Here is a 22,692-nt window from a genome sequence, read left to right as displayed (position 1 = left end):
GATAGGGAGAGTCTGTTTAATAAAGCAGCAATCTGGAGGGAGCGAGGGAGCGGGAGAGAAGGATAGAAGGAATGAGAAATGTGCTCATTCCAACAGGGATCTGAGGAGACTGCAAAGGAGGAAAGAGAGGGGAGAGTCAGACAGAACAGAACACAACAGGACGGGCGGGCAGTTAGAGGCATACAGGACTCCTGTTCAGTACTCAGCTGTCCTCGCCAGGCCATTTGGAACTGCACACACCACAATGCCACATTGCCTATGCATATTTATTCTCTTGGGTAGCAGATAAGAAAAGTGGAAAATCTCTTCAAAAAAAGGTCAAATATATGTTTTTAGGCATAGATTTTAAATACAACGTTTACTTTTTTCCTTCCATTGTGTAGGCAGATTTATTTGAGCCTCTGACAGTTTCACTTCAGAAATATTCATTTGTATCTCTAATAAATTGTGACAAACACACAATATCAACTGATTGACAGACAAAATCCATTGTTATATTTTTAATGGCAGATCTACAGGCCAATGGGGAGCTGTGTAATAGCCAGATGCATCGAGAGCAGGCTATCCATGGTGCAGGCCTGTGTTATCCCACAGAGGATGAGGATGGTTTGGGGAGATTTGGTAAGCAGAGATCATAGAATTGAAGCTGTCTGTGTATAAATGCCACACCTGGAAATCCCGTGAGATTAAATTAAAGTGTATTACAACCCATCTCTGAGATGTCACTGTCACTCACCACATAGCCTACTGTGTTCCTCAGACAACATGGAGTGGCCAATGCATAGGACTCTGCATGCACTAGCAAGACATATGCACTCATTGCAATGATATATCCATCATAGCCTCATATGTTCTGTATGTTATCATTTATTAAAAATGATTGGGAGTCCCATAGGGCAGTGCACAATTGGCCCAGCGTCTTTAGGGTTTGGCAGGGGTAGGCTGTCATTGTAAATAAGAATTTGTTCGTAACTGGCTTGCCTAGTTAAATAAAGGTTAAATACAAATTTTTAAAATTAGGTCTTTATTAAGATATATTTAAATATTCTTTATTAGTCCTATAATTTATGTATATGTTTTAAAGTATAGTATACCCAGCATCTAGGTAACAATTTTCTGGCAGCCTTCATTTTATTTGGCCCCGTGTTTTCTAAGCAAAAATACCATCTTTATTTTAATTTTGTACATAGACTGTAAAATCACCAGGAAATCAGCTCAAAGTGATTTTAATTTAGGAAGTCTTTTCCCAAGTATTCCCACGTATAATTAGAAAGGCATTTGTGATCGTATCCCACCAAAGGTAATCAAGTTTTGAAATACTGTTTTATCTGTTTTGGATTCTTGCGGTCAATTTCCAGTGTATAAATGATTTACAACTATGTTCAGGCACCCCGGCCATACGCTCAAGGAAAAATGGATGATCCCTGTTTTATAACCATGTTGTAGTGCAAGGGCGAGGTGGATCCTGAAATGATAACAGAAATGTCGATCAGTCTACCCTGAATCTAAATTCAGGACCATCTGTAATTTTAAGTTACAGGTAATTAACGCATATCACGGTCACGTTTAGGGCAAAACGGCTCAAAGAGAGAGGTCTCTTAGCAACATGGCACTGGTGTAATTAGTGTCCCTGGTGTGCAGTTTTATAATTCGACCACTTTTCTGAAGGTTACATTTGAATAATTGTCCTGCATTTTTAGCACCATTGTTTAATGTGGTTATTAATACAATGAAGGCAGTTGATTGATTACAATAAAATGGTAGGCATTAGACTTCACTGGGTTATTATTATTAGGCTATTATGACACAATCACAGTCATCACCAGCTCTTTTGGGCACTTATAACTCTCATTATCTTGATCCGTAGGCTATGCATCATGATGATGTGTGAGCGTGAATGTATTTCTCTCCCAATCTCGAGTCGCCTCCGCCTCGCCCCTTTGACCACGTTTGAATCTCAACAATGGGAGGTTAGAAGCGAAATAGAATCAGAGAGAGAGAGGCAGAGAGAAAGAGAGAGAGAGAGGGAGAGCGAGAGAGAGAAGCATAGAGAAAGAGAGACAGAGTGAGCGAGAAAGAAATGCAAGAGATAACGAAGGAAAAGGGTGTAAGCGTGTGGCTTCTGGCTTTCGGGTCTTTCTTCTTTTTTTCTGAAAGGGAGAGGCTTTGGGATGGAGTATCTAGAGAGCGGGAGAGAGAGAGTTGGAGGGGGCGTTTCTCCTGGCTATGATTATCAGATATTTCCAATACATTGTCAACATCGTGTCGTCTACTTGAGTGGGGGAAACTGACAAGACTAAAAACAATTGGTGAGTATATGACATCTGAATGTAATATTTGGTAATGCTGTATATGTTCTCCTCTTGCCGACAAAATAACCCAAATGGCTTACAATTACGAAACCCACGAGAATTTAGATTGGTTGAAATTATCATATTCTTAACCAAACATTTGTGATCAATTGATCTTCGTTGATACAGTAAGGAACGGTACTCTTAACTGGTTGATATGTAGGCTACACGTGATGGAAAATACTTGTTTGGCCATGGTAAAAGATAGCCTTCCATCATCAAGTGGAAAAAGCGCTGAGTGTTTGAAACGCATCACAAAGCCAACAGTGCTATGACTTCTCAAGCTATGTTATTCCATTTTACTTATCTGAAATGTAATTGTTTGATCTCAAATTCCCTTATAACAAGACCGACTGTTTTTGGAAAGGCTAGTCTATGCATTCAGAGATAGACCTACGTGACTTGGTAGACTACCTTGTACTAAATTCGTATTCCTCAATAGACAGCTCAAACTGTCACGAGCGACTTTATGAATGCATGTTGAGAGTGAGGCCCAGTGTTTTACCTTTACCATGTCTGTTTGTTTTTACTGTAGATTCAAGTTATTATTTGTGAATAGAAGTTGATATAGATACAACACTCAATAACCTAAACCTTTGGGAAAGTTAAAGGCTTGTCTTTTGGTTTAAAATAATGCCACAAATGAAACAGGACTATCCATATTGAATATGTGTAGCAGGTGGCAATCCAATGCACAATGCAACACACAGATGAATGATATTCATTCACCTAAAACGTAACACTATATATAGTCTTAAAGCTAGAATCCTTAATTTCTACATCATTTGTTTTTGTATTTTAAATTAATGATATATACCCATTGCACAGGAGGCTGCTAATAATGGCCGGAACAGAGCAAATGGAATGGCATCAGACACATGGAAAACGCTCATTCTGCTTCAGCCATTACTTATCTAGGAATGTAACTCATAAATGCCTCATGAGCTTCAACTGTAGTAGGGCCTACCCCATCAGAAACCAACATATAAGCTTGTTTTACTCCATGTAAACAAACACTGTATAGCAACAAAAACACAAAACATGGTTAAAACTATCATTTTGATATCATGGATGGTCAGCCCTTGCATCCATAGCTCTGACTATGAATTTGAGAGTGGTAACATTTCCCAAAGCACATTCCTTTAACTATTTACCAAAACCGAGGTGGGGTGGCTGCTTTGTTATTGTTTCAATTAGGTATTCAAGCTTTTAAAGAAATAAATATACTTTTTGTCGCTACATGGTTAACATCATTTCTTTAAAAAGAAAGGGATTGATGTGTCAGTTGTGTTCTTCCACAATCTTATTTAGAGTTGAATGATAATCTTTATAAACACTGTAACTATTTGCATTTGTCCTGCATACATTTTTTTGGGTTGTGAATTGTCTATATCGCTTGATCACTATTTGTAAGTATCTCAGTCTCTATCTTGTATATTTAAATTCACTTTGAGGCAGGCAAAGTATTTTGTTTCTGTCAATCAATTTTAGCCCATTTAGCCCATAAAACTTCCAAGGTTTATCCTAGTGAGATACATAATTCAATGATGTGTGAATTATTACTCGAATGTCAGTAATATGAGCTTGGGACACATACTGCCTATAGACTAAATTGGATTGAATTAGTAGCATTTGCAGGGAACATTGTGAGTGTGTGTGTGTGTGAGCGTGCAAGTGTGTGTGTTTGCGCATGTGTGTATATGCATGTGGACTGTGTGAGCGTGAGTGTGTGTGTCAGTCTCAGTGTGCAGTCAGTTTGCCCATAGGCACACCGGCCAGCATGAACTCCCTGAACTCAACCCTTGTCCATTAAATTCATATTGATCAAGGAGTAGAGAGAGACATAGAGTTCCGTCACATCTGTTTTTGGACTGGGCTTGAAACTGTGAGTGTATCTCCTCTAAGGAAGGAGGTGAGAATAGAGAGGAATAAAATAAACCAAGGGAAAATAGAAAATGAGAGGGAAATTGACGAGTGTGTCTGTTTCTCTAAAAGCCAAACAAGCGGGACATCCATTTAGTAAACCAGCACAGATCTCTCCACTGGGAGCTGTCCTTGGTTCTGATCTGTGCTCCATCCCTCCTCCATCCCTTCCACCTTCCCCAACCTCCCCCCAACATCTCCCATCCCCCCTCTCCCACCCTGCTAATTGACAATCTCAGCCTCTCCATTTGGCAAGCAGTGTGTGTGTGGTGGAGGGAGGGAGGGGGCATAGGGATATCCTCAGAGGGCCCTGAACATACCATGTTGGGAAAAGGCAAGAGAGGGGAGGATCAAATCAAAATCATATCAAATTGTATTGGTTGCATACACAGATTTGCAGATGTTATTGCAGGTGCAGCAAAATGCTTGTGTTTCTAGCGCCAACAATGCAGTAACACCTAGCAATAAATAAATAAAAACAATCATCCAGAAAAAATTATTAAGAAATATCAGAACGAGCAATGTCAGAGACAGGAATATATACACTGCTCAAAAAAATAAAGGGAACACACAATGTAAATCCAAGTCAATCACACTTCTGTGAAATCAAACTGTCCACTTAGGAAGCAACACTGATTGACAATACATTTCACATGCTGTTGTGCAAATGGAATAGACAACAGGTGGAAATTATAGGCAATTAGCAAGACACCCCCAATAAAGGAATGATTCTGCAGGTGGTGACCACAGACAACTTCTCAGTTCCTATGCTTCCTGGCTGATGTTTTGGTCATTTTGAATGCTGGCGGTGCTTTCACTCTAGTGGTAGCATGAGACGGAGTCTACAACCCACACAAGTGGCTCAGGTAGTGCAGCTCATCCAGGATGGCACATCAAGGCGAGCTGTGGCAAGAAGGTTTGCTGTGTCTGTCAGCGTAGTGTCCAGAGCATGGAGGCGCTACCAGGAGACAGGCCAGTACATCAGGAGACGTGGAGGAGGCCGTAGGAGGGCAACAACCCAGCAGCAGGACCACTACCTCCGCCTTTGTATAAGGAGGAGCAGGAGGAGCACTGCCAGAGCCCTGCAAAATGACCTCCAGCAGGCCACAAATCTGAATGTGTCTGCTCAAACGGTCAGAAACAGACTCCATGAGGGTGGTATGAGGGCCCGACGTCCACAGGTGGGGGTTGTGCTTACAGGCCAACACCGTGCAGGACGTTTGGCATTTGCCAGAGAACACCAAGATTGGCAAATTCACCACTGGCGCCCTGTGCTCTTCACAGATGAAAGCAGGTTCACACTGAGCACATGTGACAGACGTGACAGAGTCTGGAGACGCCGTGGAGAACGTTCTGCTGCCTGCAACATCCTCCAGCATGACCGGTTCGGCGGTGGGTTAGTCATGGTGTGGGGTGGCATTTCTTTGGGGGGGGCCTCCATGTGCTCGCCAGAGGTAGCCTGACTGCCATTAGGTACCGAGATGAGATCCTCAGACCCCTTGTGAGACCATATGCTGGTGCGGATGACCCTGGGTTCCTCCTAATGCAAGACAATGCTAGACCTCATGTGGCTGGAGTGTGTCAGCAGTTCCTGCAAGAGGAAGGCATTGATGCTATGGACTGGCCCGCCCGTTCCCCAGACCTGAATCCAATTGAGCACATCTGGGACATCATGTCTCGCTCCATCCACCAACGCCACGTTGCACCACAGACTGTCCAGGAGTTGGTGGATGCTTTAGTCCAGGTCTGGGAGGAGATCCTTCAGGAGACCATCCGCCACCTCATCAGGAGCATGCCCAGGCATTGTAGGGAGGTCATACAGGCACGTGGAGGCCACACACACTACTGAGCCTCATTTTGACTTGTTTTAAGTACATTACATCAAAGTTGGACCAGCCTGTAGTGTGATTTTCCACTTTAATTTTGAGTGTGACTTCAAATCCAGACCTCCATGGGTTGATAAATTTGATTTCCATTGATAATTTTTGTGTGATTTTGTTGTTAGCACATTCAACTATGTCAAGAAAAAAGTATTTAATAAGAATATTTCATTCACTCAGATCTAGGATGTGTTATTTTAGTGTTCCCTTTATTTTTCTGAGCAGTGTACATACTGTGTATGTATGTATGTATGTATGTATGTATGTATGTATGTATGTATGTATGTATGTATGTATGTATGTGTGTGTGTGTGTGTGTGTGTGTGTGTGTGTGTGTGTGTGTGTGTGCGTGCGTGCGTGCGTGCGTGCGTGCGTGCGTGCGTGTGTGTATATATATAACTGGTCAAAAATGTAACGCCACATTAAACAATTTAAAGGTTTTACTGAGTTAGAGTTCATATATGGAAATCAGTCAATTGAAATACATTCATTAGGCCCTAATCTATGGATTTCACATGACTGGGCAGGGGTGCAGCCATGGGTGGGCCTGAGAGGGCATAGTCTCACCCACTTGAGTTAGGCCCACCCACAGGAGAGTCAGGCCCAGCCAATCAGAATGGGGTTTTCCCCACAGAAGGGCTTTATGACAGACAGAAATACTCCTCAGTTCCATCAGCTGTCCGGGTGGCAGGTCTCAGATGATCCCACAGGGGACGAAGCCGGATGTGGAGGTCCTGGGCTGGCGTGGTTATACGTGGTCTGCGGTTTTGAGGCCGGTTGGACGTACTTCCGAATTCTCGAAAAGGACGTTGGAAGCGGTTCAGGGTAGAGAAATTAACATTACATTCTCTGGCAACAGCTATGTTGGACATTCCTGCAGTAAACATTATTAAAGTCAGATATACAGATATTACTAACATCGAATAGTCCCCACGATATGCAACTTTTCGGGGAAGTCAGGAACCAATACACACAGTCAGTTAGGAAAGCAAAGGCTAGCTATTTCAATCAGAAATTTGCATCCTGTAGCTCTAACTCCAAAAAGTTCTGGGACACTGTAAAGTCCATGGAGAATAAGAGCACCTCCTCCCAGCTGCCCACTGCACTGAGGCTAGGAAACACTGTCACCACCGATAACTCCACGTTAATCGAGAATTTCAACAAGCATTTCTCTACGGCTGGCCATAGTTTCCTACTGGCTACCCCAACCCCGGCCAACAGCTCCGCACCCCCGCAGCTACTTGCCCAAGCCTCACCAGCTTCTCCTTCACCCAAATCCAGATAGCAGATGTTCTGAAAGAGCTGCAAAACCTGGACCCGTACAAATCATCTGGGCTAGACAATCTGGACCCTCACTTTCAAAAATGATCCGCCGCCATTGTTGCTACCCCATTACTAGTCTGTTCAACCTATCTTTCATATTGCCTCTCTTTCAGATTCCTAAAGATTGGAAATCTGCCGCGGTCATCCCCCTCTTCAAATGGGGTGACACTCTAGACCCAAACTGTTACAGACCTATATCCATCCTGCCCTGCCTTTCTAAAGTCTTTGAAAGCCAAGTTATTAACAAACAGAACTCTGACCATTTTGAATCCCACCGTACCTTCTCCGCTGTGCAATCCGGTTTCCGTGCTGGTCACGGGTGCACCTTAGCCACGCTCAATCCACCTCTATGCAGACGACACCATTCTGTATACATCTGGCCCTTCTTTGGACACTGTGTTAACAAACCTCCAAACAAGCTTCAATGCCATACAACACTCATTCCGTGGCCTCCCAACTGCTCTTAAATGCTAGTAAATCTAAATGCATGCTCTTCAACAGATCGTTGCCCGCACCCGCCCGCCCAACTAGCATCATTACTCTGGACAGTTCTGACTTAGAATATGTGGACAACTACAAATACCTAGCTGTCTGGCTAGACTGTAAACTCTCCTTCCAGAATCATATTAAGCATCTCCAATCCAAAATTAAATCTAGAATTGGCTTCCTATTTCGCAACAAAGCTTCCTTCACTCACGCTGCCAAACATACCCTCGTAAAACTGACTATCCTGCCGATCCTTGACTTCGGAGATATCATTTACAAAATAGCCTCCAACACTCTACTCCGTAAACCGGATGCAGTCTATCACAGTGCCATCCGTTTTGTCACCGAAGCCCATATACCACCCACCACTGTGACCTCTATGAACTCGTCGGCTGGCTGCTACATATTCGTCGCCAGATCCATTTGGCTCCAGCTCATCTATAAGTATTTGCTAGGTAAAGCTCCACCTTATCTCAGCTCACTGGTCACCATAACAACACCCACCCGTAGCACACGCTCCAGCAGGTATATCTGACTGGTCATCCCCAAAGCCAACATCTACTTTGGCCGCCTTTCCTTCCAGTTCTCTGCTGCCAATGACTGGAACGGATTGCAAAAATTGCTGAAGTTGGAGACTTATATCTCCCTCACTAACTTTAAGCATCAGTTATCTGAGCAGCTTACCGATCGCTGCAGCTGAACATAGCCCATCTGTAAATAGCCCATCCAACTACCTACCTCATCCCCATATTGTTTAGATTTGATTTTTTACTCTTTTGCACACCAGTATTTCTACTTCCACATCATCATCTGCACATCTATCACTCCAGTGTTCATTTGCTAAATTGTAATTACTTTGCTACTATGGCCTATTTATTGCCTTACCTCCATTTGCACACACTGTACAATTGTATATAGATTATTCTATTGTGTTATTGACTGTACTTTTGTTTATCCCATGTGTAACTCTGTGTTGTTGTTTTTTTGTCACACTGCTTTGCTTTATCTTGGCCAGGTCGCAGTTGTAAATGAGAACTTGTTCTCAACTGGCCTACCTGGTTAAATAAAGGTGAAATAAAAAAAAGTGACCAGTGTTCAACGATTGGGTAAAACAGTATGTAAACATGATTAAAGTGACCAATGTTCAATGACTATGAACATAGGGCAGAAGTCTCTAAGGTACAAGTTAGAACAGTGACTAAGGTTAGTGGTGACTATTTAACAGTCTGATGGCCTGGAGATATAAACTGTTTTTCTGTCTCTTGGTCACAGCTTAATTTAGTATTTTTCTTTGGTACGTTTTACCCTTTTTTCTCCCCAATTTGTGTTTGCAGTTTTGTCCCATTGCTGTAACTCTGGAGAGGCGAAGGTCGAGAGCCATGCATCCTCCGAAACACGACCCTGCCAAGCCGCACTGCTTCTTGACACACTGCTCGCTTAACCCGGAGGCCAGCCGCACCAACGTGTCGGAGGAAACACCATCAAACTGGTGTCAGCATACATGCACCCGGCCCGCCACAGGAGTCGCTAGAGTGCGATTGGACAAGGACATCCCGGCCGGCCAAACCCTCTCCTAACCTGGACGATGCTTGGCCAATTGAGCGCCGCCTCATGGGTCTCACAGTCGCAGCCGGCTGGGACACAGCCCGGGATCGAACCCGGATCTGTAGAGATGCCTCTAGCACTGCGATGCAGTACCTTAGACCGCTGCAACACTTGGGAGGCCATCTTGGTCCCAACTTTGATGCACCTGTACTGTCTCAGTCTTCCAGATCATAGCGGGGTAAACAAGCCGTGGCTCGGGTGGCTGAGGTCCTTGATGATCTTCTTGGCCTTACTGTGACACCGGGTGCTGTAGATGTCCTGGAAGGCAGGCATCATGCCCCCGGTGATGCGTTGCGCTGACCGCACCACCCTCTGGAGAGCCTGTGGTTATGGATGGTGCAATTGCCATACCAGGCAGTGATATAGCCCGACAGGATGCTCTCAATGGTGCATCTGTAGAAGTTTGTGAGGGTCTTAGGGGCCGAATTTCTTCAGCCTCCTGAGGTTCAAGAGGCACTGTTGCGCCTTCTTCACCACAGTGTCTGTGTGAAGGGAACTATTCAGGTTGTCAGTGATGTGCACGCAGATGAACTTGAAGCTTTTAACCCTCTCAACTGTGGATGGGGGTGTGCTCTCTGTGCTGTCTCCTGTAGTCCATGATCAGCTCCTTTGTTTTGTTGAAGTTGAGGGCGAGATTATTTTCCTGGCACCACTCCGCCAGGTCTCTCACCTTCTCCCTGTAGGAGTATCGTTTTGGCCACGCAGTCATGGTTGAACAGGGAGCATAGGAGGGAGCTGAGCACGCAACCCTGTTGGACCCCCATGTTGAGGGTTAGCGTGGTGGAGGTGTTGTTGCCTACCTTCACCACTTGGCGTAGGTCCGTCGGGAAGTCCAGGACCCAGTGCCCTCCAAGCTTAGTGATGAGCTTGGAGGGCACTATGGTGTTGAAGGCTGAGCTGTAGACGATGAACAGCATTCTTGCATAGGTATTTTTCTTGTCCAGTTGGGATAGGGCAGTGTGCAGTGCAATGGCGGTTGGATTTGTTGGAGCGATATGCTAATTGTAGTGGGTCTAGGGTGTCAGGTAAGGTAGAGGTGATATGGTTCTTACCTTAACTAGCCTGTCAAAGCACTTCATGAGGACAGAACTGAGTGCTACAGGGTGATAGTCATTTAGTTCAGTTACCTTCACTTTCAAGGGTACAGAAACAAGGGTGGACATCTTGAAGAAATTGGGGACAACAGACTGGGATATGGAGAGATTTAATGTCCGTAAACACTTCAGCCAGCTGGACTGCACATGCTCTGAGAATGCGGCTTGGGATGTCGTCTGGGCTGGCAGCCTTGCGATAGTTAACATGCTTAAATTGCTTACGTTGTCAACTGAGAACGAGAGCACACAGTCCTCGAAAGTGACAGGGGCCCATGTCGACAACTCCATTTTGTTTGCCTTGAAGTGGGCAAAGAAGGTGTCCGCGATGTGGCTGGGTTTCCCTTTATAATCTGTGATTGTCTGGAGTCCCCGACACGAGCCATTGAATTGCGACTCCACATTGTCCCTGTACTGTCATTTTGCCTCTTTGATTGCCTTACAGAGGTCATAGGTGGTCTGTGTTCCCAGTCACCTCGCCATGGTTAAATGCAGTGGTTTGCACTTTAAGTTTTGTGGAAATGCTGCCATCTATCCATGGTGTTTGGTCTAGATAAGTTCTAATTGTCAGTGGGAATATCATCCTCTATGCACTTCCTGAAGAACCCCGTCAGCGAGTCAGTGTACACGTCGATACTATTCTCAGAGGCGACATTTCCCAGTCCACGTGATAAAACAGCATAGAATCAGATTGGTCTGACCAACGTTGAACAGTCCTTACCACAGGAGCTTCCTGTTTAAGTTTCTGCCTATAGGTGGGGCGGAGCAGAATGGAGGCGTGATCTGATTTGCCGAAGCGAGGGCGAGGGAAGGGTCTTGCCGCCTCCTGAAAGGGATAGTAACAAGGATCCAGGGTCTGTGTTGCGCGTGTAGCACAGGATTTCCTTTATTAAAGTCCCCAGCTAATCTAAATGCGCCCTCAGGATATATGGTTTGCACATTCCAGTGTTGTTAGTTGAGAGCCGTCTCTGTGTTGGCTTGGGGGTGTATACACGGCAGTGACGATGACCAAAACATTTCGGGAGGTAATGCGGTCCTCATTTGATGGTTAGGTATTCCAGATTGGGTGAACGAATCCCTGATGTCTCTCTGGAAGGAGATCCTCGCCCTGAGCTTGTCTACCTTTTATTGTCCAGTTTATTGTCCAACAAGTAATATACTCGGAAGCAGTGGATGGTATGCATGCCGTCTGAGTAGGGCCCCACTCCTGACTAGGGCCCCAATCTTCTTTGGCCTCAACATTTTGGTGCAGCCCCCAGGATGAATTGCGCCTGTCTCGGGAAGTTCAAACAAAGGATCCACGTTTCTGCTCAAATTTCTGGTGGGTGACTGCCGATCAAATATCCAAAAGGTATTTCCGGCTGCAGGTAATAATAAAATAAACCTTCTGAGCAAATAATGTAAGAAAAAATATTGCAAAGTTGGCTAGGAGCTAGAAACAGGGCTACTGTATCTGTCGACACCATCTTGTCATGTGAAAATAAAACATCTGTGTCGTATTTGGGCTCCCCTTAGTATTGTAAAACATACATTGACATCTGTTTGATAATTGGCTTCCCTGGCTCCTCGGCTTCGGTCATGCTTAAATGCAGGTTTGGTGGAGAGGAAAACAAAGGTGTGTTATTGTGCGTTCAAACTGATGGGGGAAGGGGCACTAGGTTGACAAATCATTTTTGTGTTGGTAAAGGCTCCACAGGTTTCATATTTGCATACATACAGCACTATACTATTCATTGTTCGCATTGGTCAACAGTTATTCTAATTCTTTACAAAGAAAGATCACTGTTGGTAATCATATAAGAGACTACCCACTGGGAACACACTGGTTGAATCAATGTTGTTTCCGCCTAATGTCAATGTAATTATGTTGAACCAACGTGGAATAGATGTTGAATTGACGTCTGTGCCCAGTGGGTATTGAATACTATCATACTGCCAAGCTAGCAACAGGGCATTCTGTATGTTGTGTGGTGATTTGAGACAGAGACCCAGAAGCCATATTAGCAGCTTCCGCAATTTGTTAGGCGCTTTAGAGGGGAGCGGCCGTTAAATTGCATAGATAAATATGGTGAATAATTGATGTGATGCGTAGTGGGGAGCTGGTTTGGAGTGGCACTGATGCTCCTGGAATCCCACAGACTGTCAGTGGTAGATAGGTGTATAGCTGTATCTCCTCTTCTACTTTAGGTGTCCATACCCAGGATGTAGTCCTGTTAGACAGCCCTGTCATGTTCACAGTGTAGACATTATATTGTGTACTATACCTCTATACAGTATAGGCATCAATAGAAATCATATAAACAGTTGCCTAGACTATATGTCATAAAGGCCCATATGTATACCTCATGCAGTATGTTCCATGATCCTGTACATGTTATAGATGGCATCTTTGGTTCAGGGCTACAGTACTAGCTACGTCCGATTGGGGTTTGGGATATGGGAGACTGCCCCTCGCCATCCTTCCCTTTAATTCACTCTCCTGTGTGAGAGCCTAAGGCAGTTTTAAAGAGGGAGTGGAGCTAAAAAGATAGCTTTGAATTTCAGGCCTTGGAACCACAAGGATGCTATCAGACTCCTACCAAAATCCTCCCATTTAAACCCTTTCAGGGCTTTCTGTCTTCCTTCTTTCACTCCTCCTCCAAACGTGTGGTATGTCACATGCAGAGGTTTTTAGAATAATAGAGCTGGATTCATTCCTTTCATGTGCTCGCCTTTTAGCAGAGACGTGCAGAGCAGTGTTTTCTGGGTTTGATCCCCACCCCTTGAGGAAGCAAGGCCATGAGAATGTGAAGTCTCCTTATCTCCACTGACAGCCAATCACAGCTCATAATGCCAGTCCAAAGCCAGGCGATAGCAGGTCCTTTAAGTTTACAGTCTGCCTGTCCCAATAAACATATCTCTCACTCACTCCCTGCTCCTTCCTTTACGCTCTCTCTCTTTTTCTCTCTTTTTCTCTCTCCGTTTCTCTCATGTGTTCAGCGTGGGGGCCTGGGCTCCCGGCGCTGCGGGGGAAGCACACTCCTTCAGATGTGTGTGTGACTGTGGCTCTCACTGATAAACGCAGGGACAGGGATGGCAAGCCTCACAGTTTACACTCAGTCAGGGGCCGGGAATTCAAAAACTGCCAACTTTATTGTACACTGGTGTGGTGTGACAAGGTGACAGCACACGTGAGCTTGTAGTTACATCACGTTCAACTGGCCTTTCAGTCACCCCACACTGTGGGATATGGACTAGATGTCAGATATGGACTAGATGTCAGATATGGACTAGATATGGGAGAGTTACTGTATTTTAATACTATTACAGGCATAGATACAGGTGATATAGACATATAGAAGATATAGATACAGGATACTTATTCATTCATTGACTGTTCATTCCATATTACTACTCCAAACTGAAAGACGATTCTTCCTTTGCAAGTTGTTTTTCTTTTTTTTTCTAGGACCTGGACAATGTTAGCGGTAAATGAACCCCCGCCCACCCCTCCATCTCTTTTCCACTGTAATGAAGCATTGATGGGGAGAGGAGAGAGAGGAGAGAAGATGGAGGGGAGGAAGTGGCCGGAATGTTTGCTCCCGTCTCGACCACGGGTATTCTTGGGTTGATAATACAGATGTCGATGTTATTGCTTGAGAATACGCGTAGCTGAGTGGAAGCCATTTTCCTCAACCAACCTTTCCTTCTGGAGTCATATAGACATACAGGAGCAACACCTTCCTCCAAAGATCAATCTTCACTTTTGTACTATCAGTTGTTTTAAATGTTCTACATTATATGGACCCTTAGTGTTGATCCAAGCAGCCTCAACGCTGCCCAACACTCTCTCTCTCTGAGCTGTGTTGTGACCGGTACCTTGAGCCCCAACCAGACATCCTCTTCAGAAGGTAAGCGCATCCCAGCCATATATCACATCCCTTTTTTGCTCTGATTATTCCTCCGCTTGACAGATGCCCTTATCAGAGGCAGTGCGTGGTGGATGGGGAATCCAATAAGAGTTTGTGAGGAAGTGGGCCTGGGCGACACCATACCACACATCAGAGGTCCAGCAGCAGCTCCTGTGGCTCGTGGCGAATAAGGTCACAGCCAAAGAGCAAATCCAATATCCAGACTGGCAGGTAGGAGCATGGACTGAATGCATTAGAGCACAAAGATAAATCTCAGCCTGGATGCTGTTTTCCAGGCTGGTTGGAGGTAGTACAGGGACAGTCAGACAGGCAGGTTGAGGCAGGGCAACAGGGAAGGACAGTCTAGGCTGAATGGTGTGGGAGATTTAACAAGCATTCCAACCAAAGATGTGTGTGTGAACTGGTGTATTTGTGATACAGTGATCTTGGTTAAACTACCTTTTTGTAACGCACATCCAAATGTAGACAGTATCATTGCCTTGCAAAAGTACTCAATTTTTTTCACATTTTGTTGTGTTACAAAGTGGGATAAAAATTTACTAAATTGTCATTTTTTTGTCAACAATCTACACAAAGTATTCTGTAATGTCAAAGTGGAAGAACATTACTTTTTTTATATAAAAAATGTGTTTATGAAAGGCTTAGTTAAATCACATAAAAAGTTACATGGACTGTGTGAAATAATAGGGTTTGACATGATTTTTAAAGGACTGACCTTTTCTCTGTCCCCCATACGGTACATACAACATCTGTAAGGTCCCTCAGTCAAGTGTTGAATTTCAAGCACTTATTCAACTACAAAGATCAGGGAGCTTTTCACATTTTTATAAAAAACAAATTAGACATTGAATGTCTCTTTAAGTATGGTCAAGTTAATAATTATGCTCTGGATGGATCAACAACATTGTAGTGACTCCACAATAATGGCCTAAATGACAGAATAAAAAGAAAAACACAAATATACAGTATATTCCAAAATGTGTATCTTTTATGAAACAAGGCACAAAAGTAATACTGCAACAAAAAAAAACATAGCAAAGAAATACACTTTTTGGCCTTAATGCAAAGCCCTATGTTTGGGGCAAATCAAACACAGCACATCACTGAGTAACTGCCTCCTTATTTTCAAGCATGGTACTGGGGAGTTTTTAAGGATAAAGGGAAATAGGATAGGGCTAAGCACAGGCAAAATCCTAGAGCATAACCCGCTTCAGGAATTCACTTTTCAGCAGGACAATAACCAACAACATAAGGCCAAATCTACACGGGAGTAGCTTGTCAAGAAGACAGTGCATGTTTTTAAGTGGCCAAGTTACAGTTTTGACTTAAATCTGCTTGAAATACTATTGCAAGACTTGAGAATTGTTGTCAAGCTATGATCCCCAACATCTCGACAGAGCTTGAATAATTTTAAATAGAATAATAGGCACATATTGCACAATCCAGGTGTACAAAACTCTTAGACTTACCCAAGAAGACTCACAGCTGTTATTGCTGCCAAAGGTGTTTCTAACATGTATGGACTCAAGGAGCTGAATACTTATGAATGACTATATTTCATTTATAACATTTGTATTCATCTTACATTTTTATATATTTTTTCAATCTTCCACTTTGACAGAGTATTTTGTGTAGATTGTTGACAAAAATAAGACAATTAAATCAATTTGAATCTCACTTTGCAACACAATAAAATGTGAAGAAATCGAAGGGGTTTGAATACTTTTGCAAGGCACTGTACATGTACATTCATTTTCTGTTCCATTTTTTTATTAATACATCCACTTGTTTAACTGCACCTGTACGTGGAAAAGCAGAAGAGAACTAGTAGGGTTGTGTCGGGTGGTCAAATTAATAACTTCCCTCCGTGGTGATTCTCATTTTAGTGTTTTTAGGGTGTAATAAGATTATGTAAATACCTTGATTTCACAGTGGGAGGAGTCTGGGTCTCATCCGTGTAAAGGGTCTTTGACAGTGTCTCTGTATTAAACACTGGAGACACTCAGCCAAGAGGATTCTCCACAGCAGCCCCTAGAGACAGCACTGACATGAGCTCCTCTCTCTCAGGGAGGTGTGTGTGTGTGTGTGTGTGTGTGTGTGTGTGTGTGTGTGTGTGTGTGTGTGTGTGTGTGTGTGTGTGTGTGTGTGTGTGTGTGTGTGTGTGTGTGTGTGTGTGTGTGTGTGTGTGTGTGTGTGTGTGTGTGTGTGTGTGTGTGTGTGTGTGTGTTCTGTGTGCGTGTGTGTGTGTGTGGGGGGTTTGAGTTTGTTTACTTAATTACATACAGTACTGTATGTATTCAGGTTATAAATAAAGGCTAAAGAGATTGCTCACACTGTTATTCCCTCCACTCCTATGGTCTTGCACTCAACAATGTTGCAATGTCATATTTACAATTTTTTTTTCTATTTTGGCTATATCAACTGACCATGTTTATTTTCTGTGCATCTTGCATGCTCTTGACACTAGCATATCACTAATAAGATCTACCGTGTCTACATCTGTGATGAAGCTGGTATGCTACTGTATATTGATCACAACTAAAACAACACCGGACAAGTCTGACTGCAGCCTGTCTCTCTGTACACTTCTCCTAATAACCATCCCAGTGAGCAAACAGAACAGAGAATTCAGACTGGGAATAAATAAGGAGGTCTTGGATTTGCTGGGTGGGGATAGTTGTAATTTCCCCTGGATGGGTCACTCCATTACAATTACCCTGTAATATTGATCTAGACAAACAAAAGGCTGTGTGCCGGCCGCAGGGAGGAAATCACTGTGCAATAAGAGACCTCTCATTAGGACCCTGTCTTTATCATGGAGGAGCTCTTATGAGATGTGGCAGATTAGAGGAGGGAACAGAAGGCCAGGAGAGAGTAATGGAGATGATGACCGTTATTGCAATGATCATCACTATTTGTCATCCAAATAGTGCACGTTTGCACCTGTGGTAAATGCAAACTAACCGTGTGTGTGTGTGTGTGTGTGTGTGTGTGTGTGTGTGTGTGTGTGTGTGTGTGTGTGTGTGTGTGTGTGTGTGTGTGTGTGTGTGTGTGTGTGTGTGTGTGTGTGTGTGTGTGTGTGTGTGTGTGTGTGTATGAGAGAGTGGAGGAGAAAAGAGTTTGCATCATTTCATGTATGTGTGTGAGAGTGATTGGATGCATTTAGAATGAACAAATAGATAAAGATAGAATTAAATAAATAAGATGCAATCACATGCATTGCTCTTGGTGCCTGGCAACCAGATCTCTTTGTTGCCGTGGCAACTTGTTGCTACCGAATGTGAGGTGATTGGCAACCATGCCAACGAAGAGGGAATAACATTTGACCCCTCCTGCTGACGAGGAGAGGTGAGGGGGCAGAGGGGAGCTGAGAGAGAGAGAGAGAGCGAGAGGGGGGGTAGAAAAGAGTAGATCAAATAAAAATGTAGATATTCATCTTCTGAAACCTCTTTCACACTCCTCCTTCTCAACCTCTCCCCTCTAGCACCAGCACACTTAACTACCACAGATACTAACACACACACGCTCCTGCTGCTCGCCTGCACACACACACACACACACACACACTCACACAAGCCCAAACCCACACTCTCTCACTCAGTCATTCTATCACACCCCCACCTACAGACACACAAACACGTACAGTATCTACTCAACACTATCTCTCACACATGCAAAAAACACACACACTCATACTCAGCACACCTGTATTCATCAGCAAGGCATTGTTTTGCTCCTGAAGCTATGTGAAACAGAAGGCAGTGTGAAATCATTATGTGAACTGCTCTGCCAAGAGGAGGGCCTCTCTCTTCCCTCTCCATCTCTCTATCTCTCTTTCTCTTTATCTCTCCCCTCTTTCCTCTGTCTGCATGGCTAAACTAATAAGTGAGTGATTAATGGTCTGCTAATTGCTGTGTAATCTCCGTTAATTAGTGTTGAGATTTTTCAGTGGCTGAGTGCAGTGTGAGAGAGACAAATTTAGAGTTACTGACAGTTGGACCCACAGACACAGAGAGAGAGAGAGCCGGGGGAGACAGACCAGAGAACAGATGAGTGAGTAATTTGATAAAGAGGTGAACATTACTATACATGTATACAGTATTTGCTTGTTGGTCAGGAACCCTCATGAATATGTTCTTTATTCCTGGATAGAGTTTCCTCTTTGTTCACTGGTTATTCAACCAAGATGGGCAAAATATAGCACAGCAGTATGTCAGTCAGGTCAAACCTGCACATTCACCAGATACAGATAAAACAAATGAAAGTGCATAAACAGTACACAATGTCTGTTCACGATTCTCATTTAGATGTAAACCAAACACTGGCAGTGCTTTTGAACTCTACACCTGACCCACATGCACCACAGTGTCTGGACTGGAGTATCTGAATGTATTTTGCACCAGCGTTTAGACTAGTAGATGTAGCTAGAGCCCCAGGGATGTAAAGTAGCCTCTGGGAGTTGGGCTCCAGGTAAGCCAGGTGAGAGGTGTGTGGGTGTCTTCAGGATGGAGAGCAGCCATCTCAGGCCAGATGTGCTGCGCCACAGATGTGTCAGTGAGAGTCATAACAGATCAGAGCCCAGCTGCTTAGATAACACATTGCACCTTGTCTGATGGCTGCCCTTAAACTGGGCATGGCAGGCCTTGTGATAGACGGTAAATAGGGTTAAGTTCTGCTTGACATTCATTAGGGCAAATGTATGGACTGAGATGTTGTTTGTGGTCATTGTGTATGTGTCTGTGTCTATGTGACCTGTGTGCAATATTGGTGCTTTATATGAATGTGTGCTCTGCTTGGTTGTGTGTATGTGCATGTTTCTGTTAGTTAGTTGTGTGTGTGTTTGTGTGTGTAGGTGTTGCATGGAATAGATTGTGCATGGCACAGTACAATTTATGGCACCTTCTACTGCCCTCCCTTTCAGACGCCTCCACACGCCCCCACACACAGAGACCTGGCAAAATCTGTACTGCTACACATCTCATTCCAACTGTTTTACATTAATAGCAGAATATTACATAATGTTGCATAAACTGAATGTACACACAGAATGTATTCCTTTGGGATGAGGGCAAAGAGAGCAAAGGAGTTTGGTAAATATGGTTTATAATTTGTTTCTTTGCTATATTGACTTCTTACATCATGAAATATTGGTGCTCATAATGCCGAATTTCACAACCACAGGAGTCATTGACGACAATAAACACCTCGACTCCCTTCAGAGCTGCTGCCTGTTACTATAAGATAACAATAATGCCATCTTGTGTTCCTCACTGGTATGACAAGGCCATATTTTGAAAGCTTTGTCTCGTTTTGGCCTTTGACCTTTCTTTTTTAATATAAATTACAATAATAATACGGTAATTTAGCATACAATTAGCATACATGTTCCTTATATACAGGTTTTGTGGACATTTTACTCACAATCTTGAGCTTGTCAGCACTAAGCCCCAGGTCCAAACAACAGGGCCACTTTACTAAAACTGCTAATCTAATGTCATTATGGATGAAGTCAGCATGTTCCAGGTTAGTTTGTCCTCATTAAAATTCTATAATTGTTTCCATTTTTCTTTTACAAGTTAATTGGTACTTGCAATAAACTAAGGCTAAACTATTGTCTTTTAAACATACATAAGCTACTAACAGAAACGTTTTTATATTCAGACAGTAGGCTAACACAATTGAACATGGAGTTTGGTGTTGCATTGCTCACAAGTGACCCTTCCATTGTCCTTTCTGAACCACACACAAATCAGCTTCTTGACAAAAATGGCCATAAGAGAAAGCAGTGTTACCCATCATTCTCTTATTTTGGCACAGTTGTTTCCTCAATCTGTTTTTTCCCCGTTTGTGATATATCGAGACAGTTATTTCAGAGCTATTATTATTTATATGTGTTGTTATCTGAGTTAGTTGGCAATGTGCATGTAATAATGTGTGTTTGAACTCTCCCGCTTCCTTCACACCTGCTTAACCTGCATTTCTTGTCACACATCCAGACACAATTGACACAGTTGCCTTCCCACGGATCATTATGCACTAACAAAGCTTTTCAAAATTCCCTCATGTTACCTAATTATGCCCATTAAGTGACCACTGACAGTATGTGGTTATTTTCCATCAGCCACTATACCGACTTATTTTACTCCTTTCATCCCATCTCCTTTCATTCAGCCACATTGATACCCACTTACTTTCTTTGGCATAATTGAGTACCGTCTCCTCGCAAGATTGTGTCTATTGCAGAGAGATCTCATGGATCATCAATTCTGTCCCTACTGGGCAAAATAACCTGTCTCTTAGTCTCTACAGTACGTGTGATGCTCGTTGCACTATAATTTAATGATATAAAGTACTTTAGCTGGGAGGGGCCTTTTCTTTCTCAGCTGCTGACCTCCTCCTCTAGATCTTCCTGAAATCCAATCAAGTCTCAAACAGCTGTTTCCTCAGGCCACGGCCAAGGCTATGTATGTATGTGTTTCTGTCATAGTTTTCACTCTCATCTCCTTTCTTCTTTTTCCTCTGAAAAATGTTCTCCACAGCCTGCCGATTGACGACCTTCTCCTGGGCTGGATGACTATCCAGGACCTCCATCCTCTTTGCCAGGGACATCACACAATCCACTCTCTTTTCCCTATTCTTCCCCTGAACTTGACAGTGGTTCACTGTTCCTGTTGGCACACGCACAAAGATTCAGATAGTATCTTGAAATCTACTCTGCCCTCCAGCTAGTAGTGCTTAAGATTCATTGCTTATCATTACTGAGGAGGACACCCACAATTGGCACAGCAGTAAGGTGACACATTCACTGGAGAATTTGGCTAGCATGAGCCTAGAATAGCTTCCTTAAAATAGCTACTCTCATACACATATCATTATCATGATCTAATGGATTTAATTACGTTAAAGAAATACATGTTGCAAAAATAAGAGTGACAATGTGTGTAAAGAATGTGTTACTGGCAATTTTAGTATGATTTTGTTAGAAATCACATTTGTTTGACAGCCTTGATTGTGGTAAACACAGCAACCTCCCATCATGCACCAGAATAAAATGATTAGAATGGTTTTGACTAGATGATATACAGCTATGGATGAAAGTGACTTTTTTGTAGCAGGTTAGTAGAATTTAAGCTGCAGGTTAAGATAATTTAGAAGTTTAGGATAATTAGATGAAGGTTATGAAAAGGGTTAGGGTTAGCTAAAATGCTCTCCTAACCTGTTACGAAAAGTGACTTACGTCCATAACTGTATCCTATCTAGTCACAACTGATAAGAATTGACCTGTTAATACTACTGCTTAGTGCTGATAGAAACATGGTAAGACAACCAGGCAGCACTTTGGTGTCAATTATCTGCCAGTTATTCTACAGGCTATGTGCACAGAGCAAGCATTCTGCATTTTAAATATAATTATAAAAACACATGCCCGGTAGAGACATCTGTGGTATGACCAAAGGTCAATGCGGCAATCTGAGGAATTCACATAGTTTAGCAGAAAGCAAACGTTATGGAATAAGCCATGTACTTTACCACTGTACCATAATGGACTGTATAGCATACTGTTTTCCTCATTTAGCTAAAAGCAGCCTTTATGGAATAAGTGGCTATATGTTAGAGACCTGCCATAAGGATTTCCTTTATCTTTCTCTAGGCATACCGATAACAGTGGGCATGGCGAAGCACTGCCCTCACACAGTTTATGTATGGCATGTTTTGAATGTTGCCTGCACTCATGACCATGAAACCTCAGGAAGGGAAACCGTATTTCCCTTCAATTTGAAACTGAACGTCAATAAAACACGTGCTACTGTGTGCAATATTTCACGATCAATAAAGTGTTAAATAACCAAAAAATTATATAACTGTTTTTACCATCCTGAAGTAGTTTTAATTTCATATTTCCATTGCATGTGATTGCATTATGTCTTCCAAGGATGTGATTGTTTGGAAGAATGACTGGTGTTTAATCTGCTCTGATTAGCAGTTCATGTTTGGTTAATCTTTGAAGCCCTTGATTGTTAGCGATAGGATTACTTTCACCGGTGTCATCTGTCTCCATCCACTCTTTCAGCACTTCACTCTTTGTCCCTGGATCTCTAGCCCAGGGCCTTCTATTTACAAG

The 22,692-nt window shown here is 43.2% G+C and overlaps 1 long non-coding RNA gene across 1 annotated transcript; it reads left to right on the top strand.

The window, feature by feature from the left end:
* Positions 1-2,064: 2,064 nt before the first annotated feature.
* LOC127930036 (uncharacterized) lies at positions 2,065-22,409 on the top strand. Its single transcript, XR_008136581.1, has 3 exons — positions 2,065-2,309; positions 14,613-14,780; positions 21,110-22,409. It is a non-coding gene; the product is annotated as an uncharacterized LOC127930036 (long non-coding RNA).
* Positions 22,410-22,692: the final 283 nt, after the last annotated feature.

The sequence above is a fragment of the Oncorhynchus keta genome, chromosome 5, assembly GCF_023373465.1.
Source record: "Oncorhynchus keta strain PuntledgeMale-10-30-2019 chromosome 5, Oket_V2, whole genome shotgun sequence".
Taxonomy (NCBI): domain Eukaryota; kingdom Metazoa; phylum Chordata; class Actinopteri; order Salmoniformes; family Salmonidae; genus Oncorhynchus; species Oncorhynchus keta.
The sequence above is the reverse complement of the archived record's forward strand: the minus strand, read 5'-3'. Positions and strand labels throughout refer to the sequence as shown.